Genomic DNA, 10,974 nt, shown 5'->3' on the forward strand with positions numbered 1-10,974 from the left:
TCTTTCCCAGAGATGTAGTTGTGGTTAAACAACCAAACTTAAGGATATAAATTCACACTGTAATCAGAACTGCAGCATGATCTGCTAAAGGAGATTTGTGTGCGGTTTAAAACACCTTTGGATCAATGCCATTTGTCAGTAGCCTACAGGGGAGTGGGGGGGGGTGAGATGCAACTAAGTATAAGGTTAATCCACTTGAGAAAACAAACATCTTAACAGAATTGCAGCCCTCAGCTCTGATTGGCTGAGGCACACTGGATGCCTTGGTAACATACACGAGCCAGCAGTGCCTTTCTATCACACCAGACTAGACTGGAAAACCTGTCAATTTAATGTTCCTCGCTTATTGGCACGCATACACGTCTCATAAAACATAACTTAAGACATATAGTCTCAATTATTGGGATTCACTGGTAAATTCGGCATATATATTTAATCCACCAACAAATAATATGCAAATAATCCCTCAAAATTCATAAACAGGGTGCGGTAGGGTAAGCAGTGTGCATCGAGTCTAAAAGTTAAGAATTCACTGAATTTCAGGGCTGCTTTCACCACATAACCTTTACTTAACGATGACTGATTTGAAGTCAAAGTCAAAGTGGAGACTAAAAACATAATGGCAGGAATATTTTAAAGACAGAAATTTCCTTCAACGCAGCTCTGCGCTGTCAAACACACTCCGGGCACCTGAGCCCATTAGCTCGACCGGGCTAACACACCTGAAACACACAGCTTTATGAACGTGTAAGCCTACCACTGTTGCGAGATTTTTGTTTTATATATTAATTTACCATTACTACGTTTAAGTGGCGGTTATTTTTTTCAGTTTTCTAGTTGGAAAATAAGTGGAAAGTGTTTGGGAACGACGACGACGTCTAGCGGCCATGACAGCTACCGCTAGCTTAACCGCCGGGGAAAAGCCCTCTCGTTAAAACACAGATGTCTCCTCATTCAGTGAAACTTTCATCATCTGACTTTCATTAGTTTAACTTTTTTTTTTGGTTTTGTGACAAAGCTTCAACAGGGATTTGTTTACAAGCTGTGGCCGAAGTGCAACCAAACACAAAGCATCAACAAGTGCAAGAAGATAGGCGCACACACTTTGGGACAAATACAGCATTTCCAGAGGTTGCAAATGGGGGAAACATGCTCAAATTAAACTTCACTGTGAGGATTTAATCTGGCCAAACACTAAGGCGTAGGAATGAAAAGTAAGTGCCAAAGCCTAAATCTTTCTTAATGCAACTGAAAGGAACATAATGAAGAAAGTAGACTCGCTTTAATAGAGGCCGACTCACCTTGCTCTGTGTAAAAACTCTTCACTTTGCGCTCCGACGGCTCGTTTAGTCCCGTTTACACAAAGCCGAGCAGGCTGGAAGGGATTTCAATCACAGTGAGTGTTTTGTTTCGTTTTGTTTTTTTTTTTTTTTTTTTTTTTTACATCCAGACCAAACAGCCGAGACAATCATCAGCCGACAAGACAAATTCCGCTGCCGTCCACACTTCAGATCTCATCCCCAGCGTCCAGTTTCACTTCACCGGCTTCACTCAGGGGGGAAAAGTCGCAGTCCGGTGATTTCTTTCTGTTTCTTTTTCTTTTTTTTTTAGATTTTTTACATGTGCATTTAATTCCTTGCAGTGAGAATGAGTGAAGCAGTAGTGCTGTTTTCCTCTCCCACCGGCGAGGTTTCACTCAGCAGCCTTCCTCCAGCACATGTAGCCGGGTAAAGTGGTGTGTGAATGGGGTTTGGTGCACGGGACGGCGAGCGGCGCCCAGCCCTCCACAGGCTTAAAAAGGGGCTTGGCATTGGGGTTTTGTGCTACCTTCATGAACGGCTCGTAAACATCCAACTTTCACTGCTTTTCATGAGAAGCAGTAACCAAATGCACCATGCAGAGGTGCATGTAACCAAGTACTGCACTGAGGTATAGGTTTGAGGAAGTGGCACTGTACATCAGTGGGCTATTTATTATTTTGCACGGCTTTATGCTTTATTATCATTTCAGAGGGACTTTAATGCGCAGCAACACTGATTGCTTTGCAGAGTAAGCTTTGGCATACAAAATGTAAAATGTGATGCATTGTTAGAGTGTCAGCTAGCCAACAGAATATTAGGTATTATAAAATTATATTATACAACTTTAATACTTTAATACTTCTTACGGGTAGTCTAAAATAAGACACAGAAATGACCATCGACCTCAGAGGGATAATTTAACACTCTGAAAGGAACCATTCTTCAAGATCGCTACTTTTACCCTGTAATGCTCAATTATATTTTACTGCTTATGCTTCAGTACTAACTAACTAACTAACTAACCGTCTGAATGCAGGACTTACTTTTAATAGAATATTTTTCCATTATGGTATTGCAACTTTAATTCAAGTAAAGGATTTGATTACATTTTTTTTCCCAGAAGAAAGAGCGTCTGTGAGACTGTGGTGTTATTTTTACTCATTTGTTTATTTATTCATTCATTTATTCATTTACTTATTTTATCTGATCGTCAAGAGGACCAACAGTTATTGTGCTTCATGAATGAGAGAAAAGGCACATCAGGCATGTAGTCGATGTTTTAATTTATATTAGACAACATTTTTACATAAAGTATACACCCATTTTCTAAGTCTAAATCACAAAGGGAATAATATTTTAATCACAAGTTCGGTCTGAGCAACAGTTCCTCATACATTGTACATGCTCTCTGGTGTCACAGGCAATTCCCACTCTCCCAACCTTTTGTAGGGCTCTCATGCGTTTCAGTCCTAATTTCCAATATTTCCACCAGTCCCTGAAGGCAGCAGCATCTCCTGGTGAATTCAGCCTGGTGGATGGTGGACCCCTCCTGGCCAACCAGAGGTATGTCACCCTCATCTGCCGGGGCTCAGGGGGCCTCCAAACTTTTTCAGCCCTGACAGACAGACCCCTGTGTAGATCCATAACAGCCCACAGACCCCGAACCTGACGAGATGTTTTCCCACAGACCCTCTTCTGACAGGATATTTTATACAGTTACACCATTCAGTAGAGATTTTAAATCTGTTTACCCTTTAGGTCTGCAGTTGGGGCAGAGAAAACTAGTATCAAAAGATGTCAAATCATGCATTCATTTAATGTTTTTTTTTTTTTTAGCGTATCAGAATATTGAGCATAGTATATAAGTGAAATTAAACTTATATAGACCTTATATACACCTCCAAAGGACCCCTGGAAGTGGACTCACCTTGGAAAATAGAGCTTCTAAGCTTAACAGATGTACTGCTTATGCAAAGATTTGATTATAATGAAAATAATAATGATTATAAGTACTTTTTTTTTTTTTACTATTTATAATTCTATTATAGCCTCCAGCTGCAGGAGAATGTGAAAAATGCATCTGTTGTGGTGACACTCACACAACAACAACAGAACAAGCTTTAATTAAACTCACTGAGCACACTTGTCATCTTTAATTCTTAAAGAGGCAGGAGTCAATTCATAAGTCAAGTCATTGTCTAATTTGCACCTATAAGTAAAACATTTCCACCCTTATTTTTGAAATGTATTGTATATTTTGGATTTTACAAGTTGTGTAAAAAGTGTCAAATCACACATACTAGTTTTTAAATTGATTTTATATTTCCGTTGATTCCATTTCCGTAAATTCCATGTGTGCAGTGTGCCTCACATTTGGATAAAGCTTTGCAGGACCACCAGCCCTCCTCTGCTCCGGCGTTTACAGAGGAGGTCTCACCTTGTGGGACATCCCATGCATATCAATGGAGACCACACAGAGATCACAAAAACCCGCTGTGCACACTTGTCATCTTTAAGGAGGAACTCGCTCTCTGTGCCTTTGTCCCCTTCTCTCGCTGCAAGAAAGAGCCTTTTATCTTTCCCCTTTTAATTCTGTTTTAATTAAGACTAAATACAGATAGGCTGCTCTCACTTCAAAGATACCCCCCACCCCTCTGCCTCCGGGTCCCGTCCACCATGCCACTCCTCAAACCCCCCCCCAACATAAACAAGACTAGAGGCTGCTGAGGAGCAGGGGCGTGCACACACATTTTGAGGCGCTGTTTCTCTAGCCTGAAAAAAGGACACACACTTTATGTAAAGATCATAATTGAGGAGTTATCTTGCATTTAGCCTGCTGCCGATATGTTAGTCAGCTATGTAGCAAACGTGACAAGTGGCGTGTTGTTTGGAAGCAAATATGGAGATTATTACTCACAGGGTGTCCCATTGATTATGCCATTTGTTGTTAATCGTTTCCACAGCTTCAAAATGCTGGATGCTACAGTGTCACTTGACAGAGGGCATCGCTTTGTGTCACATTTTTTAATTTTTATTTTTTTACATCTCTAGGCCACACCCTGTCTGTGTACAACAGAGGCATGCCCATCAAAAAGTAATTAAGTTTGGATGGTAGGGCGATTGTATCTCGTCTAACTTTAGCCATTCTCACATTTATGCAGCCACAACACCAAAAATAAAACACGTTATATCCTCCAGACGGGCCGCTCAGCCAAAGAACACCAATAGGCTGTTGCTCAGGCTGAGGAGACGGCAGATTAAAGTGCAAATCTACAGCATGTTCATAAAAATTAGTGTAAGCCTTCCCACTCTATATCTTAAGTTGCCGTAACACAGCAGTGATTTAACTTGTACCCATGTTGCGGATGATGAAAGCTGTTGGAAACACCTGTCTGGCTGTTATTTCCCTGGAAAAATCCTCCGCTGCACAGGAAGTGATGCGTCTGACGTTTGACAGACGAACCGGGTGGTTCGCATGAGCAGTGACAGCCGCCGTGGCCAAACGGACAAAGAAAAGAGCGCCACCTGCAGCAAGTCAAACTCAAACCAACAGAAACTCCTAGGTCCCACCCACACTGTTTGATTGACAGGTGATCTCTGGGAAGGGCAACACAGAAACACCACAGTGAGCACTTGGCAATAAACATGGAAACAAGATCTCATAGATTACCACTTGAAATGCTGGATATTTTATTAAGAACTGCTTCAAGAAAATGAGACTGCCTTGTGTGTAAGTGTGTGTGTGTGTGAGAGAGAGAGAGAGAGAGAGAGTTGGATAGGCCTGTATTCATGTCTGGGCAACAGAGAGGTACACTGGAAAAGTGGGAAGGCAGAGTGTGTGAATGAACGAGACTGTCTGTCAGGGGTAACACGATGCATTCATGCTCCTAAAAAACACTGGACCATTCATCCGCTAGCATATGCACACACATACACACACACACACACACACACAGCTCCCATACTGCTCTTCTGAATATCAACCCTGCCATTCAGACAGCAGAGGGGAGGTGGGCGAGGGGGGGGTTGAGGGGTGGTGGGAGCTGGTAGCAGGGGGGAGGTGTTTGGTGGGAGCAGGTCAGAGGTCAACCCTGATTCACACACACTGGCAGAGTCTCCAATGCCTGCATGGTGCAAAGACAGTGAAACAAACGCACCTTTCAGAATCCAGCTGCCACCTTACGTTTTCCTCAGTCACCAAAAGCAGTTTGGAGATAGTTTATAATGTACCGTTGCAATTTAAATCACTTCAACGGCAAATTTAAATGACAAATGCCCTTTTTTTGTGCCCATGTTCCCTCAACCTGCCTCATCTACTTTTAGAGTAGGGTAGTGATTTCCTCACGTTTCGATAACTCACAGAGGTGTGGCATGAGTTCACTGTATTCAGCTGCAAACGTAGACGAGAATAACAGTGATTATATAGGACAAAGTGAGAGAAAAAGGGGATTTCTCCCTGTGTGACCGTGTAATGTCACTCCAAAGCTCTTTGATCTGATCATGATGTAGATCTTTTATGATTGGATTTTTGCTAATCCTTCGCTCCACATCCACTCACGTCCGGCTGCGTTCCTCCGCTGCGTCTGCTCGGCGTCCCTCCTGACATTATAACAGCAGATGCAGTCACACGGTGCTGCGGGCTGATATCTGAGCCGGTGAGCTCTTGATGAGATCAGCACAGATGTACCGGACAGTTATCTCTTTTTCTTCAACTGCTTTTTGTTTGTAATGCTATTTTGTTTTTAGTATCACCTGTGTGTCATTTGTTTTATGTGGCACTGTGGCGGTGCACATGTGGAAACATGGTCCATACAACATCCTCACAGCTAATAGTCTGAATGAATAAATGAACATTATTTATAGCACTTTTCATACACAGAAGCTCAAAGTGCCGTGCAGTTACAGTCAACATAGGCCAGCTTAGATTAAAACCGGTCTTGGTCCTAGATTACCAAGTTAGATTTGTCTAATTAATCCTGTGTGGTGTGTAAATATTAATATTGACTTAACCTGAGGTAGGAAGGTTAGCCTCCTCTCCACCTGAGCCTGAGGTGAGAGCTCCGTTACCATGGCAACGGTCAGTCAGAGCGTCAGTCAGACAAGGTGCAGGGGTACTGATGATTTGAACTCAGAGCTACAGGCCTACACACACACACACACACACACTAGCAACAAAGCAAATGTTAATCAAAGACTAATAGATTTTATGTACTTTTATGCTGCAATGTTATTTTGGGAGGACAAAAACCACAATTTGCTTTGCTGTAGGCCTGTTAAACTGCCAAACAAAAGATCTTTCTAACAAAAAGCTCACAGTGAACAGATTCAACATTAACAGATGAAGTTTGATGGTTCGAACAACCGTTGGATTTGTGTTTTTGTCGCTGCCTGATCCGTACCTCAATGAGCTACAACTAAAAATGTCAAAAATAAAGTCCACGGTGTCAGTAAAACAGAGGAAAACGTAAGCTTGTTACATAAAGCACACCTTGCTGGCTAAAGCTCCTTCTTATTAAGCTTACAGCGAAAACGATCCGGTGTTCAATTTTGTCACACACATGAAACTGATGTTTTTAGTAAACAGACTGAGGTTGTCACTGTTTTATCGAGGGTTTTATCAAATCAATTACCAGTTGCACATGTGCAGGACCGATCAGACAGTTACTGATTGGGAAGCTAAAACATTACAATAACATTTACAAACTGATTTCAGGAAAAAGGGTGGATTTAGATGTGAATACCCACACTGTATAATGTTGAATATCCTACTAATTTAATGTAATTTTAATGCCAAAAAAGTTACATTTTGTAGAGTTATATATTTGATATTGCATTGATCAAACATGGGAAAGGTCGCTCATTTGTAGTCTTGGTAATTTGTGTTGCTTTTGATTTGGTCCAATAATTTGCCTAAGATTTCTTTCAATTCAATTCAATTCAATTCAATTCAATTCAATTCAATGCTAATTTAAAAAATATAAGTAATGCATAATTTATAAAATAATTAGCCTGAAAAGAAGCAAATGCAGAGCCAAGAAAATATTGTCAGTATCACATTGTTGTCTCAGACACTGTATTGTTCCTGTTCCATTTGTATAGGCTTTTCTTTCTACCATTTCTTTTTGGACTAGTATGGGGGTACTTGAAAAAAAAATATTTCAAAAGGTGAACATCATTGAAAAAAGTTTGAGAACCACTGATATACTGCATAGCCTGGCAATTACTTCCATACGACATTTGGACAAATATTTAGGTGCGGTGTCCATGAAGAATTTGCACAGTTGGTTTAGACATTTTCTAGCAACCAGTTACTCGACCTTGTATCCAAACTACTCTGCCATGTGTTGTATGTGGGAGTGCTGTATTAAAAAAAACAGCCTGAGGACTTACAGATGGATAAACTGACATTTCTGTTTACCGTTCTTCTGACTGAGCCACTTTAGCCACAGGCTCCAGCTGAACACCGGTGCTAAACCAGGGCATCAAAACACCTTCCAGACTGATTGAGGTGATAATCTTGAGGATTTTAAAGATACTTTAAGCCATATTACATGTGTCTTGTTGCAGTAAAATGACAATTTGTAATGTGAGAGTCATCATTGTCTCTTTCCATCGTACAATTCATAGCCAGCCTGTTGTTATTGCCTGGGTTTAGCTTTCAAAATTTTCTGTTGGCCCGAATAACCTCCTCCTCCCTCCTCTTCCTCCTCCTCCCTCCTCTTCATCCCCTCACTTCAACTTTTTTCCAAACTTCTCTGAAACAGCACATCCTGCACATAAAGACGTCAAAATTTCTGTGCTTGCAATGTGCGCTGCAGCAGAAAAAGTTCATTCAAAGCAGTTCATCTTGCAGCTGGAAGTCTGCAGCTCCACATTTTCAAATTGGAAGACAGAAACAAAATGTTCCAAGTAATCCAAAGCCGCGTGAAAGTGAAACATAGCCCTCATTTCCATCCAAAAAAACACATTTTCCCCTTTTCTTTCAGGTTTTGTACCAGTGATCTCCTGCGAATGTGGAGGCAGGACTGACTGTTCTGTGCTCTTAACCCCCCCTAGTGGTCAGAAATTGATTTCACCAGCTTTAATCCAAATAACTTGCATTTCCATCCTTCACCGTCCATAAAAAAACACATTAGCAGTGTTTCCATCAACATATTTGGCATTAGAAAAGATTGATGGAAAGGGTGGCTTCAGAGGAGGTGGGTAGAGCAGGCAGCCTTCATGTAAATGAATGTAATTTATTTAGCTCTGAGGTCCAATAATAATAATTACCTCCTGCTTGTGGAAGCTATTTTAAAGAGTAACAATGTATCATCTAAATAATTAAGACGGTTAAGAGATTTAACCAGAAGTTTTGTGTGAGTAAAAATAAACTTTTAAATTGAGTAGGAACCAGGCCTGAATATAATTGTGTCAGGGCAGGTCTGGACTTGTCTGGGACTTGCCTAGTCATGACACGGTGGTTTCCAAGGAAGATACCTTTGAAACAATTATTTTTAGGTAGGAAAAAGAGCTCGGAGGGCCCTCTTAACAGTATATATAGAGGTGTACAAGCCAGTTAGCTTCAGTCTGCTCTGGAGCTGATTCGTGGGAAGTTTCTGTCGAAGATCTTTAACAGAAATAAAGCCTGCCTACTCCTGACTCCTGAGCATCATTTTGGAAGACTCCAGCACTCATTTTTCTGAAGTTTTTGGTTCATGTTGTGAGCTGTTCCTGACCTGATCTGGCCCAGCTGGGGGGAAGCTTTTGCCACTTCAAGCTCTTCACAAGAAATCCCCCCAGTCAAAGGGATAGACTCCCCAGAGTCCAAACTTGACCAAGGGCTGCTGCTTTACCTTTTGCAATTAGTAATAGAATCAGCTAAGGATTACACCGAGAATACTGTCAATTTATATAATTTATATTATGTTACACACTAATCTGAACCTGTAATACCCAGTACATCTCTCACAAATCAGTCATTTTTGATTAATGATGTCATTTTTGTGCATGATCCTGCCTTTCCAATAAAAGGGCACACAAGTATGATAATTGTCATCTAGAATGTAGAATAATCTGATCAATAGTCTGATTAATGAATCAGTTCAGAATCAGAATCAAAATCAGAAATACTCTATTGATCCCCCGAGGGGAAATTCGGTATCATCACTACACATATAACTGTGTGTATAGATAGATAGATAGATAGATAGATAGATAGATAGATAGATAGATAGATCAATAGATCGATAGATAGATCAAGAAAGTCCAAGAAGACTTTCGCTTTCTATGTTTGAAAGAATATTTGTGGATTTCTTATTATTATCCCAAGTCCCAGAATGAAAAAAAAAGTTATTTTTGCCTATAAGACAAAATACAGAGACCATTGGAATATTTTCTTTCTATTGAACAAAACAAACTGAACTGAAACTGAAAATGTGACCCAAAAACTGCAGTAACTGTGGGGTTATTGAACCGATACATCCCTAACAGATAAACATTGCACCGTAAATGCATGTTCCTTACAAATGTGGCACAATTTAAAAGGGAAATAAACAGGCTTTCCAACGGTAAGATTTATTGCCAAGAAGCATTGTTACAACGAAGAAATAATCTACCAGACACAAATTTCCTTACTTTTTGTGTGATGTTTTGATAGATAGATAGATAGATAGATAGATAGATAGATAGATAGATAGATGAACGGAAACTTTAAGGAATATCTGGGTATCATGAATTATCATATGTTCAACACTGCCCCCGATGGTCAAAAGACTGTACTGCACTCTTCTTTTTCTGTCTTCCAGCAGTTTGTGGCCTTGGCTGGTCTCTCTCTCTCTCTCTCTCTCTCTCTCTCTCTCTCTCTCTCTCTCTCTCTCTCTCTCTCTCTCTCCAGGCTTTACATGAAGTGACACATGGTGCATACAATGAGGAAGCTCATGTGTTTCATCATCCATTCTAATGGTATGATTTATCTGTTCATGCAAAGCCTATATGTAGAGAAAGCCCAACCAAGGTCACTGACTGCTGTGAGACAGAAAACATGCAGTAGCACACAGTCCCTTCCCCTGTGAATTTGTCCACAGGTTTCCACACAGCATGCTGCGTTCACTTGAAGTCGGACATTGGAGCTCAAGGGCTTATATTAGTGAGCAAATGAGCAAACCCAGGCCAAGACATACGGCTAAGAAATGCAGTGTGGAAAGGGCTAATCTGACATTATTCATATTGTCCAGCAGATGGCGCTAGGGTACTGGCTTTAGACAGTGGGCTCATTGTATAGGCTCCACAGGCTTTGTGCTTGCTACGTGGGCTCAACTGTATTAAGATTTGAGTCTCAACACACAGATCCCAATTTTACATTTTCCTCTCTGTTGCCTTTATCATATCGCACCTGTTTCTAGAAAATCCACTGAAAAGCATGAAGCTCAACAGCAGAGTTAAAGACGTTCCCAGTGAAAACTCAAATCCTTAAGTTAAAATACCTGGAAAACTTCTCCATTCAAAAAGTTGCTTAAGTTAATGCAGTATTGGGGGGGGGAGAAACATGCAGTCCAGGTGGCACTAAGTCTCCATAAGCACTCCATATTGGCAAGTTTCAGTTGTTAACAATGCATCATATTTTATTCTGGCATGTAAAAGCTTATTCTGTAAAATAACTAGTGATCATTACAGATTCCCTCTGAAATGCAGT

General features: G+C 40.7%; 1 protein-coding gene across 2 annotated transcripts in view; it reads right to left on the reverse strand.

Moving 5' to 3' along the window:
- The window catches only part of plxnb1b (plexin b1b), a 115,227-nt gene extending 113,446 nt beyond the window's left edge, over positions 1-1,781 (reverse strand). For both annotated transcript variants that reach the window (XM_030051357.1, XM_030051358.1), the window contains exon 1: positions 1,302-1,781. The gene's annotated coding sequence lies outside the window, so the exon portion shown is untranslated. The remainder of the gene's footprint in view (positions 1-1,301) is intronic.
- Between the last annotated feature and the right edge of the window lie 9,193 nt (positions 1,782-10,974).

Source organism: Myripristis murdjan, chromosome 5 (assembly GCF_902150065.1).
Source record: "Myripristis murdjan chromosome 5, fMyrMur1.1, whole genome shotgun sequence".
In the NCBI taxonomy this organism is placed as follows: Eukaryota; Metazoa; Chordata; class Actinopteri; order Holocentriformes; family Holocentridae; genus Myripristis; species Myripristis murdjan.